At 46.8% G+C, this 16,853-nt stretch overlaps 2 long non-coding RNA genes across 2 annotated transcripts in view; one reads left to right on the top strand and one right to left on the bottom strand.

Moving 5' to 3' along the window:
• LOC116103995 overlaps window positions 1-6,346 on the bottom strand; it is a 10,687-nt gene extending 4,341 nt beyond the window's left edge. Inside the window, exons 1-2 of the long non-coding RNA XR_004123654.1 lie at window positions 5,681-6,346; window positions 3,765-4,035 (exon numbers count right to left, since the gene is read on the bottom strand). This is a non-coding gene — a long non-coding RNA (uncharacterized LOC116103995). The remainder of the gene's footprint in view (window positions 1-3,764; window positions 4,036-5,680) is intronic.
• LOC116103996 overlaps window positions 1-12,256 on the top strand; it is an 18,470-nt gene extending 6,214 nt beyond the window's left edge. Inside the window, exons 2-4 of the long non-coding RNA XR_004123655.1 lie at window positions 5,496-5,585; window positions 5,755-6,057; window positions 12,179-12,256. This is a non-coding gene — a long non-coding RNA (uncharacterized LOC116103996). The remainder of the gene's footprint in view (window positions 1-5,495; window positions 5,586-5,754; window positions 6,058-12,178) is intronic.
• The last annotated feature ends 4,597 nt before the right edge of the window (window positions 12,257-16,853 follow it).

Raw genomic sequence — 16,853 nt, 5'->3', positions numbered from 1 at the left:
AGAGAGAGAGAGAGAGAGAGAGAGAGAGAGAGAGATCGAGATCCAAGTGAGCTCGCAGGCTGGGGTAGCTGACCTCTATGTTAATCTGTTGGGTCATAACCGGAGTGTGGGGGCTGGAAACTTGCTGAGGAGATCTGGAAAGCTGCTGACCCAGTGTCCTTGCCTGAGGCCTGGAGGCAGGCAGCTTCTGAGGCCTGCACTTGCCTGGAATTGCCTAGTTCTTGGAAACAGAGATTTAGACCTGCTCTCCAATTTAACTGCCAATTCGAGGCCTGTCGTGGAATCAGCCTGGCCTCAATATTAAAATAGAAAAAAAAAAAAAACTAAAAGCAACAAAAAAGTACTCTATTTTCATGGAAATCATCAGTGCCTTCCAGTGACTTTTCTTGAAGCGCCTGTGTCTCAGGCACATTTGCATACTCAACAGATGCTTTAGCGTCTAGATCAGAGAGGAGCAAAATATCGCACAGGCCTGGAACGGGAAAATGGGCCTGAGAGAAAAGAAAGCAAGCTGGCAGCTGCCGGGAAGAGGGAAGAGGAACATCGTAAGGACAAGAAGTCCTCACGAAGCAGAGCCCGACTAGGTGGGGATGCATTCTACTGAGCGCACTTCTTGCCAGTTGAGCCGGTCCAGAACCTGGTGCCAGCCAGGAGCGAACTCGGAACACTGTGATCTTCCTCATTTACATACCATTACCCAGAATGCTTTGGGGCGTTCGTATTTCCTTTTTGAAAAATGTTGCTAACGTCAGAGCTTGGATACAAAAACAAATTAATTTTAGATATGATAAGATTATCGATTCCACTTGCTAACAGGGTTCTTCATTGACGTTTTGAGCTTATAAGATTCGACGTCAACTAATTGTCCAAATGGTCAGGCAGCTTCTGGAATATTCTCTAAACTGAACAGTTTAGCTCTGTGGGAGATAACTCAGAACGACTCATTTCCCCATTTAAAAGCCATAGTACATAGTATCTCCTTCCCTCAGGTCTCTCTGGGCAGACAAGGCATGAAACCAATATCCTAGAAGACAGGTACTTCTTCCTGGCGCCTCACAAGTTGTCACCCTTTCAGATCGCTGAGCCAGAACGTCAAAAACATCCCAGCGTCACAGCTACTGCAACCCTGGGACTAAATGCTGAATGTGTAAGGCAGAGTGTGTGTGCTGAACGTGCCTACAGATACGTGTAGTATCTGTCAAGTATTATGAGTGTGTGCTGAGTATGGGTGACCGTGAGTGAGTGAGTGTGTGTGTGTGTGTGTGTGTGTGTGTGTGTGTGTGTGTGTGTGTGAATGTATTGAGGGGCTGTGTATTGTGTATTAAATGTCTGGTGTGAGAGTGTGTGTGTCCCTGAATGTGGAGTGTGTGCATGTATGGGAACAACTGTGTAGATCTGTGGAAGAGTGTGCCTACAAAAGTGCCCATGGTAGAAATATATGTGTAAACACACCAAGGGATTAAAGTGTTCACTGTAGGTCGCACGTGTTTCTGGAGTCCAAGGGTTCCTTCTACAGACTAGTGTTTTTTGTTTGGTTTGCTGTTTGGCACAAACAACAAAAAAAAAAAAGAAAGAAAGAAAAAAAAGACTGGACCTTGCTTAGTTGAGAGACCTAACTGGTCAAAGCAGAGGCCATCGGGCTGTTCTCATGACAGCCACCATCTCTGTCTTTCTTCACTGTTGTACAAAGCCCAGCAGCTCCTTCTAAGTTAAAAATAAAACTACTTAGGGTCCGTCATCATGACTCAGTGGGTAAAGCCTTGCCACCAAGCCTGAGTTCAGTTCTTGGGATCCGCGTGGTAGAGGGAGGGAGGCAAACTCCCACACACAGTGCCCTTTGATCTCTACAAGTGAGTCATGGCGTGCACGCCACCCCCCCCACACACACACACAAGTAAATAAGTAACTGTAATACAGTTTTCAAGTTTTTAAAGACAAATTCTCTGTCTCTCTGTCTCTGTCTCTGTCTGTGTGTGTGTGCGTGCGCACATGCACTCATGCACATGTAATGTATGTTCAGGTGCCCACAGAAGCTAGAATCAGGCATAAGAGAGATCCTTGGAGCTAGAGTTACAGGCTCTTATGAGTTAAACTCTGGCCTTCTGCAAGAGTAACACCTATGTAAACAAAGAGTCTCTAGACCATAAATTTAACAACCTTTGTTTTGTTTTGGGGAGACAGGCTCTTAAACAACCAATTAAAAAATAAATAAATAAATGAGTGCCCAGTAAATGGTAGCTGACATGTGATCTCCTCCTTTCAAACCGTATCCCTATGCCATGGCTCCAAAGCCAGTGGTCACCAGAGCCAGCTGGGGAGATTTCTAAAGCAGAGATTTCTAGGCAACAACCTAGGCACCCAGAAAATCCTTAGACTACAGAGAAAACTTATTACCCCAAGCTTCCTATGCCTGTTGGGTCCAGCCAAATTTGGGGACCACTGGGCTCGGGTATGCCAGTTCTGTGGAAATGTGTATATTCTGTGGTGTCTGTCCCAGTGGCCTGCAAGATGCTCAAGATCAGCCTCATAGAAGACAGAGACTGCCTAATTCGGGGATAACATGTGTTGTCCGTCTCTGAACTTAATCTAGGAAGAAGTTAACCCCAACCTCCTTAAGATCTTTCTGCTTTGGTTTGGCGGTGGTGGGTGAGACAGGGTCTCACTATGTTGCCTTGGTTGGATGGTAGCTTAGCATGTAGATCAGGCTGCCCCGGGGTACAGAGAGAGCCGCCTGCCTTTGACTCTTCCTTTTACTGAAAAAAGAAAGGATGTGAACATGTAAAGTTAGATGCTAAGTTGTCATAAAATTGTTTCTTGGCACTTTCTGGGGAAGACCCTCATGTCACCTTGAGAAGAGAGCTTTTCGGGTTAGTGAGAGCCCAGCGGTGGCCTCCAGCCCTGGAGAAGGGGACCTGCCTCCCTGTTTGCTTACTGAGAGGGCCTTAGACAGTGTGCTGGAGAACAGGGCTATTTCCCACACTCAGACTTACAGCCAGCTGAAAAACCACAGGCACCACAGAAAAGGACAAAGACAAAGGACAAAGAGCTGGGCGACGTGGGAAGGCAAGGCCTAGCTCCCTGTGGTCCCCATCCAGCCTCCAGCCTCCGGGACTTTAAGGAACCAGCTCTCCACGCAATCTTTCCCCCTGTTTCTCTAACCTAGAAATAGCACAATGGAGCATGGTTCCATCTGTGTTCTTCCTGAGGAGAAGGGAGCAGGGAGTTCAGGACTCCTTGCAATCTGAATCTCAGGAATGCAGCAGAAACAGCCCGCCTCCAGCCTTGGAGCTGAGCCTCTATTGAAATTTGACTCATCCTTGGCGGCTTTATTGTGTTTTCTGCTCTCTTTCCTTGTGACACACAGCACAGCACTAGGTGAGTAATGCTCTCTGCCTGGAGAGAAAAATAGATCCCCAAATGCCTTCCATTCTGCTGAAGGCCTTGTCACCAGCTGTGGTGGCAGGGGGTGTGGTGACCATCCATTAGCACAGGCGGAGTCCGAACCCTCGACTCCCTCTACTGAGGCTATTTATGACTCTGAGAACCCAGGCAAGGATAGAAAGCCCACGAGCACAGAGAAGGCTAAAAGGCCCCCTGGAAGTCTTGGTGAGCCAGAATGGTCAAGAGTCCTTAGCTGCAGAAGATCCCAAAGGCCCCCTGAAGGAGCACCGTTAGACCTACGTCGGCTGCCTCACCTGGCCTGGCCCCTTGTCATAGCTGTAAGGGCCACCTCTTCCACCCAATTAGAAATAGCTAATATTTACCGAGTTCCTGTGCATGCCAGGCACTGGGTGGAGCATTCCCTGTGTTGTTGTTCACACGCACAGCTACAAGGATGCACAGCCTCATGAGAGTATCCACTTGGTTATATTCTGGTGTTTGAATAGTGATCGAGCAAAGCGAAATGTTGTTGCTTTATTTGCTTGGCTCTGTAGACCATCCAAGTTTCATTCCAGAGACAGTACTCCTGACAGATGGATGAGCTCAGGCTGCCTCAAAACGTTCTTGTGACCATCATCCAGGAGTTTCCAGTCACTGTTAGCAAGAGGACAGAAAGTGCAGATAATAGGTGCTTGCCCTGTGCGCTCACACCCCTACCCACCCCCAGGAAACGCGGGGTTAGGGTGTGGGGATATGGTTCAGTAGGTAAAGTGTTTGCTATTAGCACTTGGACCTAAGTTTGAATCCCTGGCTTCCACATACGGTCTGAGAGCTCTGTCCCTCCAGCTCTGGGTAGGGAGGGCAGAGGCAGGCACAACCCTGGGGAAGCCAGCGACAGTCTAAGCAAAGCAGCGAAGCTCCAGGTTTAATGACATCGTGGATCAGAAAATAAAGGGAGAAGGATTTGAAGAAGCCCTGCCAGCATAAAACTTCTGACCTCCACATATACCCAGTGGGTGAATGTTCCCTCCCACAGTTTTGTTTTTAAAACAGGGTCTGAGCTGGGAGATTGCAGTACATGTCATTAATCCCAGCACTCAGAAGGCAGAGGTAGATGGATCTCTGAGTTTGAGGCTAGCCTGATCTACAGAGTGAGTTCTAGGACAGCCAGGGCTACACTGAGAAACCCTGTTTCGACACCCCCACACACAAAAACAAAACAAAACAAAACCACCAACAACAACACCACCACCACCAACAGGGTCTGTAGGCCAGGCTGCCCACAAACTCTAAGGAGTCAAGGATGATCTTCAACTTCTGACCCTCCCCTCCATCGCTCAAAAGCTGGGGTTTCGGGGCTTATGCACCTTTGCTTGATTTATAAGTGCTGGACATGGAACCCAGGGCTTCAACCCTGGCAGACAAACATTCTATCAACCGAGACACATTTCTAGCCACGGCACAGGACACATAGCCTAAAGTGTAATAAAAAATTAAAATTAAAAACAAAAAACCTAGGTTCTGTGCCCCAGTGTAGGGGAATGCCAGGGCCAGAAAGTGGGAGAGGGCAGGGTGGCAGGCATGGGGAGGGGGGAGGCAACAGGGGTTTGTTTTTGTTTGTTTTTTTTTTTGTTTTTTGGAGGGGAAACTGGGAATGGAGAAATTCGCATATAAATAAAGAAAAAAACAAAACAAAACAAAACAAAACAAAAAAACCAAAAAACAAAAAACCAGGCCAGCCTGGTCTACAGAGTGAGTTCCAGGACAGTCAGGGCTGCACAGAGAAACCCTGTCTCGAAAACAAAAACAAAAACAAAAAACAAGGCAAAACAAAACAACAAAACCAAAGCAAACTCCCTCCAAGTCTCCTTCTTCTCCCAGCCGGCTGAAAGTCTCCTTTAAGTTCTATTACACACCAGAAACACCTTTTCACCTTCTGGACATGACCTATCCAGCTGGAGCTACGCTGGGAGAAAATTAAATGTTTGTCTCAACGGCACTTTCTTATTCAGCTAATTGATATATATTTTTTTAAACCAGAGTAACACAATGCTTGAACATCCAAGTGCCTAATTATCACCGGCTTTCCGTTCTCCCTGTCATTAACTTCACAGCTGCCTTGGTGACAAGGGGGACCACAGAAATGTCAGTTCCTGAGAGAAGGATCAGGAAAGAGGCCGGACTCTGATTCTGCCAAGGTCAGGGTGAGTCTCAGCTGGGCTTCAGCAGCACACATAGGAGAGACCATTGTGGAACAGGAAGAGGAAGGGCTAGGGGCGGGTGATGCTAAACTACTTACATCAAACAGCTAGTCACCTTTAGCGCTGGAAGTGACGCCTGGGCCTCCTGGTTCCTAAATACTTCTGTTTTCAGCTGAAGCATGCACACGGAGAAGTGTACACATCAGAGGTGCATGGGCAGAGAAATCATCTTTACATGCACACATGCAAGCAATATCAAGCCAAGTCCAGGATCAGCGCCTCTGCAGCATCCCACAGGGCCTCCGGTGCTCCCCTCCCCGTTTTTTTCCGCGAGTGCTCCTCCCAGGCAACCGCTACCCCCGGGACCACAGGTTGATTTAGCTTGTTCCTGTGCTCTCCACAAACGGCCGTTCAGCTGCTTCACTGCAACTCAAATCTGAAAAATGAACTTCAGGCTAGTGAGATGGCTTATCAGGTAAAAGAGGGCCCAGTGCCCAGCCTGGCGGCCTGCGTTTGATCCCCGGGAGCTCACATCGTAGAGAGAACCAGCTCCTGCCAGTTATCCTCTGACCGCCACATGTGTACCATGGCACAAGGACACACACACACTAAAGTGTAATAAAAAAACTAAAATTAAAAACAAACTATTTTTCATGAAACCTATGAAAAGTGGACACTAAGAGCATGTTGGAGTGGGCGGGGCACTAAGATGGCCTCTTGGAGTGGGCGGGGCACTAAGATGGCCTCTCGGAGTGGACGGGGTGTTAAGATGGCCTCTTGGAGTGGGCGGGGCACTAAGATGGCCTCTTGGAGTGGACGGGGCGTTAAGCATGTTGGAGTAGTGACAGCTCAGGGGTATTTGTCTGCAAAGTAGATAAATCCAGTCTCCAGCACTCCATACAAAGCAAGTCAGTAAATAAAGTCACACAAAAGGGTGTCCTCACAGAAAGCCCCATGCCCGCTAAGGAGGAGGAGAGAACAACTTTGGAATAAATGGACCCCATGACTGCCCGAGCTGCGAAAGTGCCGGGCGCAACCAACTGTTTACTTGTAAATGATTAATTCTGTGTTCTGTAAATTTCATTTCAAAGACAACCTCATCACTTAAGACATGTTCTTGTTTGTAAATTTAAACAAACAAACAAACAAACAAATCTGCTGGGTGGTGCTGGCACACACTGTTTAATCCCAGCACTGCGGAGGCAGAGGCAAGTGGATCTCTGACTTGGAGGCCAGCCTGGTTTACAGAGCTAGTTCTAGGTCAGCCAGGGCTACACTGAGAAACCCTGTCTCAAAACAAACAAACAAACTAACTAACTAACTAACTAACTAACTAAATAATATCCAACCCTTGGAAAACGATGGCTTCTCTCTGCCAGGTGCCATCAATGCGTTTATGGGCTCCGCAGGGTCTGACCAGGAATTCTTCTGAGACCCACTGAGCACCTTCTTGCGTGTAGTTGCCATCCTCAGGCCGTCATCAGGGGTGTCTTACGAAAGCTCTCTGTTAGCTCTCTGTCCTCATTTTGGGCAGTAGGTGAGCAGTGTTCCCACAGCCAGCTTGCCTAGGCTTCCGAGACACCACCATATTGATCTGTTTACTGTTCTTCCTCACGGCCCCTCCTCCTCCTCCTCCTCCTCTTCCTTTTTCCCCTTTTCATAATCAGAGACATTCGGAGACTTTTGTAACCCTTTCCCCTCGGTCCTTTAAGTGGGTGACCTCATCCCATCCCACCCTATCTGTATGTCTGTGACTTACAAGTAAGCATTTCTAGACTAAACATCAACCCTGAACTCCAGGCATGCTCGCCCTGTCTTATGGCCATTTGTCATCTCTGCTTCGATGTCTCACACAGCTGAGATAGATAATATGAATTCCTTCCTACCCCAGAGAGGGCCTTCTCATTTTTGTAAATGACACCAGGATTCATTCAGCTGCTCCGGTTAAGATCGAGTCACACTTGAGTCATCCCTGTCCTAGTACCTCACTGCTAACCCCATAGCGGGCAGGCGCCTCCTATTTCCTCAGCCCCCCCCCCCCCCCCCCCCCCCCCCCCCCCCGTGTGTCCTAAAAGCTCTACCCTCTCTGCATCCACTTCTGCTCTTCCAACTCTGGTCCGCCAAGCCTTACATTCTCTCCCAAGCTCTCTCCTACTCCCCACTCCCCTTCTTCCAATGTGACCATCACACTTTAGACAGACTCACACCCCAAAGGTAAATTGGGTCTTAGCAACAGGCCGTGAGTGCCTACTGCATTCAGAATGAAGTCTAAACTCACCACGTGTAGGCCACCATCTCCCAGCATCCCTAGCCTGGCTTCTCTGCTTGGCTCCTCATTCTTGGTGCTGTCACCATTACACCTTCTTTGTGTCCCTAACTCTGGCTGCTCTTGCTTCTACTTTGGAGTCTCCCTTCTGCTTAGGGTGCTCTACCCTAGTCTTTGAACCAGGCTCATCATATATGGCCCCAACTCAAACTTACCTCCACAGAGCAAAACCTCCTTGCTTTGATGTCTGTGTCCTGTTTAATCTTTTTTTTTTTTTAAGGACTTATTTATTTCTAGTCTATTTATATGACTGTTTTGCCTGGTTATATTTCTGTGCACTGTGTCTACACCTTTAGAGGCCAGAAGAGGGCATCAGATCTCCTAAAAGTAGAGTTACAGATGGCTGTGAGCCAACATGTAGGTGCTGGGAATTGAACCCAGATCCTCTAGAAAAGCAGCAAGTGCTCCTAACCACTGAGCCATCTCTCTTGGCTCTCACCTGCCCTGTTCAGTCTTGACAGCTCATTTTCAGAATTAAAATCTTCCCTATGCCTTTGCAGCTGACTCATTAAGAACAGTCTCCTCCTGCTGACATATAAATTCCTGGAGGAAGGGACCCTCCCCTTCATGGCCTCTCAGGAGTACTCAGGCCAGCACCTTGTAGCCGAAAGCACTGTAAAGGTGATAAGCCAGGCCTCAACAACTCTAAGAGGCAAAAACATCTGTACGGTTTGTCACACAAGGCTTATCAGACACCTCCTACTCTTGCAGAGGTCGACTTTATCAGGCTCCTTTCTGTCAGCTGAGGCTGAGTTTTATGACAGGAGAGATCAGGACCAAGTCAAAGGCCTGCCTTGTGGCTTCTCCAGTGCCCAGGTTTCATAGTTCTTGAACCTTCCCCAGATGGAAGGCCCTGACCTGTGCCTAGCACCGTCGTCATTGATCTCCCCTTCCTGGCCTGCTCCTTGGTGTCTGCTCTCTGTCAGGCCACACCTGCCTTCACTTTATTGTCACACTTTCCAGGTGACCCTTCATCCCTAGCGATGGACTCTTGTCTTAGCTGCTGTTCTCTGAAGATGCTACAGGAGGGGCCATACCATCGATCAGGCAAACAATCAAGGCTAGAGTGATCTTAAATAAGAGTCCCAAGCAAAGCTCTTTCTAAGGGACGTTGCCGCTCAGTTTAGGGGGGCACTGGGTGGTCTTTAAGTAGAAGGCATTCTCGTGCCGGCTACTTTCCTACAGACAGAAGACCTAGGCACGGGTTGGCCTACCTCTTCTGATCACCTCACATGGAGTCAACACTGAGTTTCCCAATATCACTCATTTATTAAATCTGAGGTTTTCCAGAGCTGTATATGGGAGTAGACTAGCATAAGACTCTAATCCTAGCACTTAAGAAACAGAGGCAAGATAATTGGGAGTTCAAGACCAGCCATAGCTACATAATGAGCTAAAGGCCAACTTGTTCCACAAAGGCCAACTTGTTCCACATGGCCGTGTCTCAAAACACTAAACTAAAAGGAAGTAAAATAAAGAAACAAAGTTTTCCTAAGTCTTTTACTTGGTAGCCAGGCCCTGTTCCACAGCTCCCTGTCTTATATCCAGGGCCTGAGTTGTCGGATCAGGAGCATCGTGGCTTTTCCTCTGAGTCATAAACTCAAGGAACAAGGTTTTCTTCCAGATCTCAGCTGTCATTTCCTTTCTGTAACTACGTTAAGTTGTCCTGGGAGTCAGGTGACTTCCTGAACAGTGACCGACCCTGTGGCCCACGGGTTTCTAGTCCAACCTCTCAGAGTGGAGGAACCTACTTGTGACTGTAGAAACACAAAACTTGTTTATGTAACGAAGCCGCTAGTCTGACCTACAAGGGGAATTTCATGCCCACAAGAACCATAGAGTCCCCAAGGATGGAACTTTGTTTCCTCAGTCCGATACAATCTCAGTCTTCAGCAGCTTAACACACTCAATGACTTACTTACTTACTTACTTAAATAATTAATTAAAGTTTTTCCTATGCAAAACATTGTCTGGTGACACCTGAAATAAGAAGAATAAGGGACTAGGTAGCCAGAAGAATACTTTGGCTACAAGTGACAGACTAGCTTGATCAACTAGGCATTGTTACCTATGAAAAGACAGGGACATTCACAGCTCAGCTCAGGTTTTTGCTCAACCCACCATTTAAGACCCAGGTTCATTTTGTTTGGCATGTCTGTATGTTAGCTCATTTGATCCTAAAGTGATGGATGGCAAAGCAATGGTTCTCTCCCAGTGGGTAGTCCAAGTCTCCAACACAGTGGTTCAAGCGTTTCTCCAGAGCGATGACCTCCTGAACATTTGTACTCTTGAAGAGCTGCCCTGCAGATTCGGCTGCCCAGCCAGCTCTGCACACGTAGCTGTCAGCTAATGCAAACCGGATGGGTATGCAAATGAGAGCTGGCATGGTCCTGGAAGATCTATAGGAAATGTCAATGAAGAGATTCTGACAGATGTCCGAGCAGTCCACAGGAAAAGCTCCTCACTGGGCAAAGCTGGGGGAAGGAGCTCGGGAGACAGCGGGGCCTCGGAAGACAGCCATGCATAGCCAGAGGGCACAGCATGAGTGGGGACGGGAGAGATGGAACATTTGTCACATGCGTGTGTCATCTTTGTCAGAGGACAGGCTGATCTCTGGCTTGTTGGCATATTCATTTCGTAGGAAAGGGAAGTTTGCTCATCTTGAGCCAGCAACGAGAGAAACTGAGGTTCATCTCCAGAGCCCAGTGAATCAGCCGTTCTCTGATTCCTGACACTTTGCTGCTAAAGGTTCCCCTTTGAGTACAAGGGGATTTTAAAAGCCAGTACTGGGGCTTTCACACACTCGTGCTTCTAAAATCCTGTCCACGGAGTGGAAAGACCCTGCAGTGTCACCCTTGCCTGTATGCCACCCATCATCTTCTCAGATAAGACGGCCTGGCTGCTCTTCCTCAAAGCCAACGAAAATAAAGAGTCAAAAGCCGAAGGCTACAGAAGTGATTTGGAAGGATACTGGGAACAGCCTGGGGTATGGGAAGTTCGTACACAGGCAGGCTACTGGATTCCATTTTAGGATCAGTTCCTAAACATTTTAGGATCATTTTCCATCAGTTCAGACTCGGATCAAAGATCCCTTCAGTGAGTGAGCATGCCAACTTCCAGGCAGGGACAAGCTTTGCTGATAACAAGAAAGTGATTCATCCTGTCCTGGCTCAGCCAGGCTGGGACAAATGTCACCCACTCACTTTGATGGATGTACCCCATTCATAGAAATATGTGAACAGATATCGATTTTTTGAGCTCCACTATTACTCAGTGTCCTTGGCAACTGACTTGCTTTTTTGGCTTAGCTTTGTGGATGCTATTGCTGCTGCTAACAAACTGCAGGTTTGTGAACCATGAAGGGGTCTTCCTGCAGCTAAAAAAAAAAAGAGAAGAGTTGACGACAGACAGGCCATGTGTGGCATGGGGCAGGCTCTAGACTAGCATTTCTCAAACTGTGGGTCACGACTCCTTGGGTGGGGTCAGGTGACTTTCACAGGAGCTGCTTAAGACTATCAGAAAACACAGATTTTACTTTACAATTCACAACAGTAGCACAATTACAGTTATAAAGTAGCAACAAAAGGAATTTTATGGTTGGGGAATACCTGCAACATTAAGGAGCTATGTTAAAGGGTCTCAGCATTAGGAAGGTTGAGAACCACTGCTCTAGAGAAATGGCGCCTCTCCCAGGTTCCAAGATCCTTGTTCCCAGGCGGGCAGTAGTGGCGCATGCCTTTAATCCCAGCACTTGGGAGGCAGAGGCAGGCGGATTTCTGAATTTGAGGCCAGCCTGATCTAAAGAGTGAGTTCCAGGACAGCCAGGGCTATACAGAGAAACCCTGTCTGGGGGGTGGGGTGGGGGGAATTCTTGTTCCTGTTATCTCTGAAGTAAGAACTCTGAGCTAGTCAAAAGAAAACTGCAGAAAGTTCTAGGGTGACAGCATCTGAAACAAAGAGAAGCCATGTGCATAGCTTTTAAGTCAAGACAAACCTCTGGATGAGACAGCTGCCATCTGGGAGGACAGAGAGGAAGAAAGAGGAAAGAAAAAAAAAAACCAAAGAAATTCTCAAGCACACTGCAAGGCTCCTCTCGCTAGGCTGCAGGCTCAGGTTCTTTCTGATTTTCTCACCTGGATAATTTTACGTGGGGAGGGTTCTTGTAGCAGAACTTAGTTCTTAGCTAGGCTCCCTATGGGCGATCAGTTCCTGCTCTGTCCCACTCGGGCAGTCACACATCCAACAAGCTCTGTCACCTTCTTTTTGCCAGGTTTGGAAGTTCGGCAGACGAATGAGACCTGACTCTAAAGGCCAGTCGGTGGGGAGAGGACCGCGGAACGCCAGACACAACACGAGTGAGCAAGCATGGGTTGTCAGTGTCACAAAGGAACATCCAGTTCAGGGTGACACATTAGGGATACTTTCCAAAGTGACATGATTCTCGAAATGAGGGTTGAGAGATGAGTACAAATTAGTCAGGAAAACAAGAGAATAATAATAAAAAAAAAAAAAACCCAAAACCCCAAACTGATCAACCTCGACAAATCCCTAGAGGGCGCCACTTCAGCTCATTCCAAAGCAGCGCAGTGGGCTAAGTGAGGAATACTGTCAGGGATGGGGACAGGGGACCATTGAACAAGGTTAAAAAGTAACACGATCAGAATTGGACCTTAAAATAACCATTCTGACAGTGGAAGGAGAGAGCAGGGGGACAAATTAGGAAGCTCCCAAGCCACAGATAATAAGGGGGTGTGTTTCACAACATCTCTTAAAGGAAAGATGGAGGGGGCTCTGTCATCTCTGTCATGGTGCTGGAAGTCCACTGAGGAAGAACAGAAAGAAGGGTGAGGACAGGGGTGTTCCAGGTGTCCCTGACAGGAGGCTGTAGGAAGTGGCACCCTCACTGAGAAACGACACACAAAATGGCGGGTGTGGGGGTAGGGGTGGGGATGGAGATGGAGTGGGGGAAGGGCAGTCAGTTCCTTTTTTCCCCTGCCAACATTGAGGGTTGCATCTAGGACCCCACAGAAGGTAGGTAAGTGCTCTACCCCCAAGCTGTGCCCAGCTCTGATTCCATTCTGGGATTGAAGGTCTTCAGCTTTTTTTGCTTTCAATAGTTTAAGCAAAATGTATCCAGGCAGAGTTTTCAATGTTCTTGTTCTGCCTACTATTTACTAAGATTCCAGAGTCTAACTCCATGTCTTTCACCAAGTTGGGAAAATTTTCAGGTTTTATCATTTATAAACAAACAAACAAACAAAAACAAACCCCAAAGACCTATTATTTTCTCTTCATTGTGGATTGCAACTAACACATAGTTAAGATTTTGATACTTGGGCTGGTGAGATGGCTCAGTGGTTAAGAGCACTGATGCTCTTTCAGAGATCCTGAGTTCAATTCCCAGCAACCACATGGTGGCTCACAACCCTCCGTAATGGGATCTGATGCCCTCTTCTGGCATGCAGGTGTATGTGCAGGTAGAGCACTCATTAAATAAGTAAATACATCTTAAAACAAACAAAGATAATTTTGATACTTATCAAGAGGCCTGGGAAGCTCTATCATTTTTTAAGTCGAATTCTCTCTTATCTTCAGCTCTGATCATTGATGTGTTTTCAAAGATTTGTTTATTTATTTATGATTTATGCATTTTATGTCCCTAGATGAGTTTTTCAAATTCGCCAACTGTTTCGCTCACCAATCACATTCTTTTTGGAAGTTCATCAAGTTGATCTCCTTGTTTCTGATACTTCAGTAGTAAAATTAGAAGCAAGGATGCAGGACCTAGATTATAGGCATGGACACTAGTCAACAGAAAATGCTATAAAATGCAAAGATGTGATCAAAGGAGGCCAGGAACTTGAAGGAGAGCTGGCAGGGTACACATATGGGAATGTTTGGAGGAAGGGAAGGGACAAACATTGTAATTATAATTTCAAACATAAACATAAAATATTTAAAAATGCAAAGAGGAATGGTCTGTCACCTGAGCTGAGAAAAGTGAGAAAACACTTTCTTCTTCTTCTTCTTCTTCTTCTTCTTCTTCTTCTTCTTCTTCTTCTTCTTCTTCTTCTTCTTCTTCTTCTTCCTCTTCCTCTTCCTCTTCTCCCTCTCCCTCTCCCTCCTTCCCCTCCCCCTCCCCCCTCCTCTTTGTTCTCCTCATTGTCTCTGATCTTCTGGCTGGAGAGATGGATCAGTAGTTAGGATCACTGAATGAACTTCCAGAGGACCTGGGTTCTATTCCCAGTGCCCACATGGCAGCTCACAACTGTCTGTAATGCCAAGATCTGACACCCTCACACGGATATATATGCAGGCAAAACACCAAAGCACATCAAATTAAATTAAATATTGTCTCACCCTGTGACTTTAAAAAAAAAGTTTCTCATCTTCCACTGAGATTTCCTTGTTCAGGCATGAATATAATTTGTTTGTGCTCTTGAATAGAGTTGCTGTAGTCATTTTAAGATCATTCTAATTTCCATTTGTGTATCCTCTAAAGTCGGTCTCCACTGGCTTCCTTTTCTCTTGGCCATGTCTGTGGTGCAGTTTTCTGTCTGTGATTGTCCGGTGATTTAGGTTATCGAACTCCACAATCTCCACAATGACTAACATACAGACTATAGTTTCCCTTACGTTCTTCTGGATTCTGGAAAGCTCATTCCTGGGAAGAGAAAGGGAGCCACCAGATAAACTGACTCACAGGCACACTGTGAGCATCTAAAATCTTATTAGGAAACTTAACAGACACAACGGATCAAGGAAAGGATGGAGCTCTCTCCCCTGGGTCCCACAAAGAGACAGAGAGACACTTAGCGGCTGTGATGGCAGATTCCACGCTGACCTATGATATACCTGGTGTGTGTGCCTCAAGCCCCAAGGACTACCCGTCTGTTTCTGAGGCTTTGGCTCAGCTCAGAATCCTGCTGTTGATGTGGCTACTCATCTGTTTGCCTGTCCACCTGTCTACCTGTCTAGACCTCAGCAGCCATTTTTGTTCCAGACCTGGTTTGACCTTTCACCTCAAGTGTCAACTCACTGTGTGTCGTTGGCTTACTCTTGGATCTCTTTGGATTATTTTCTCCAACAGAGTTTATCAGAGTCATCTGTGACAAGTTAAACCAATATGGGCCACTCTGCTGTTAACAAACATGTGACTCCAGGTTCTCAATAAATATTTGTTGAATAAATTCAAGTTCATACTTCATATTTCTAATTGGCCTCTAGTGGTCTCCACACACTTAATAAGCCAGGATTGAGCTGAGCCTCGGATTGTCTCTTTCCTACTACCTACTTCTAGCAAACCTGCTCTTCTTCAGATATCTTTCTGTCTGTCCGTCTTTCTATATCTATATCTACCTATGTATGCCTGTCAGTCATCTTCCTTATGTGTCTTGATATTTCCATTTGTACACAGGCATTTCTAACTTGACATGTCAGAAACCATCAATTTACCGGCCAGCTCTGCTCCTAGCTGGCCTTCTGCACAGTTGGCCCTCACCTGGCTCCTCATCCTTACCCAATCTTCATCCTCAGTCATTTTTTTTAGATGATGCTTCCCTGACCGTTTGCTATAAAATGAATAGAATCCATTGTCTCCTTTTCTGCAACCTCTCTCTTTACTTTCAATTTTCTCTGTCACATTGATTTGCTATGAATTACAGATCTGCTTTTATTTCTCCCCTCCAGAAGTCTGAGCTCTCTGAGACATGGCCTTTCCAATGCTGTGCCCTAGTCCTGAGAAAAGAGCAGAGCATGGAGTAGGTGTTCAATAAATATCTTTTCAATTTAATGATCATTGAAGCTACTTGAATTAAGAGGGAGAAGAGCTGGGCGTGGTGGCCTACACCTTTGATGTCAGCATCATCAAGGCAGAGTTCTGTGAATTCTGGGCCACCCTGGTCTATATAGCAAGTTCCAGGCTATGGATACATAGTCAGATCTTGTCTAAGAAAAGGAGGGATGGGAGGTGTAGGTGGAGAGGAGAGGAGAGGAGAGGAGAGGAGAGGAGAGGAGAGGAGAGGAGAGGAGAGGAGAGGACAGACAGAGACAGAGACAGAGAGACACAGAGAGAGAGACAAAGAATCTTGGTGAGGGAGGAACAAGGTCTTATAATATGGACAGAAAGCCACATAGCCAAAGGTCTAGGGGAAATTAATGTCACAGAAGCCACAATCCATAGCGAAGATGTAAAATATTCAGAAGATTGGCCGAGGAGGAAACTATAGTGGCCTTGGACAGTTAGTAATTTGGTGACATTTATTTTGGTGATGTTGCAGAAGAAACCAGACCACAGCAGGATATGACACAAGCAGCCAACAGAGACACAGGGTCAGAGGCTGGAGGAAAAGGCGAGAGGAAAGTCAAGCTGAAGCCGAGAGAGGCGAGAGTGGAAGTGATAATCTCACAGGAAGAGCTCAGTTTTTGGCTCTGAGAGGAGAGAAGGCAGCTCAGCTTTCTGTTTCATGCACAGTCAGGGCTGCTGCCTGTGGCTGGCGCTGTCTATGTCCTGTAGACCAGCTCTGGACGAAAAGGAACCTTCTGTCCTCCAAATCACAAGCCATGGAGAAGAGACAGGTTTTCCGACGTAGTACGTAGGCATATCTCTGGCAGGGACTATCTGCTGGAGGACACCTTGTCTACAATCTAGGGAAATGGCCGTATGCAGAACTCACATGATTTAGGTAAATAACAATAAGAATTTTAGTGAAATCTTCTCCTCCTCCTCCTCCTTCTCCTTCTTCTCCTTCTCCTCCTCCTCCTTCTTTTCCTCCTCTTCCTCTTCCTTCTCCTCTCCTTCTCCTCCTCCTTCTCCTCTCCTTCTCCTCCTCCTTCTCCTCCTCCTCCTCCTCCTCCTTCTCCTCTTCCTCCTTCTCCTCTCCTTCTCCTTCTCCTCCTCCTTCTCCTCCTCCTCCTTCTCCTCCTCCTCCTTCTCCTCCTCCTTC

Source organism: Mastomys coucha, unplaced genomic scaffold (assembly GCF_008632895.1).
Source record: "Mastomys coucha isolate ucsf_1 unplaced genomic scaffold, UCSF_Mcou_1 pScaffold21, whole genome shotgun sequence".
In the NCBI taxonomy this organism is placed as follows: domain Eukaryota; kingdom Metazoa; phylum Chordata; class Mammalia; order Rodentia; family Muridae; genus Mastomys; species Mastomys coucha.
The sequence above is the reverse complement of the archived record's forward strand: the minus strand, read 5'-3'. Positions and strand labels throughout refer to the sequence as shown.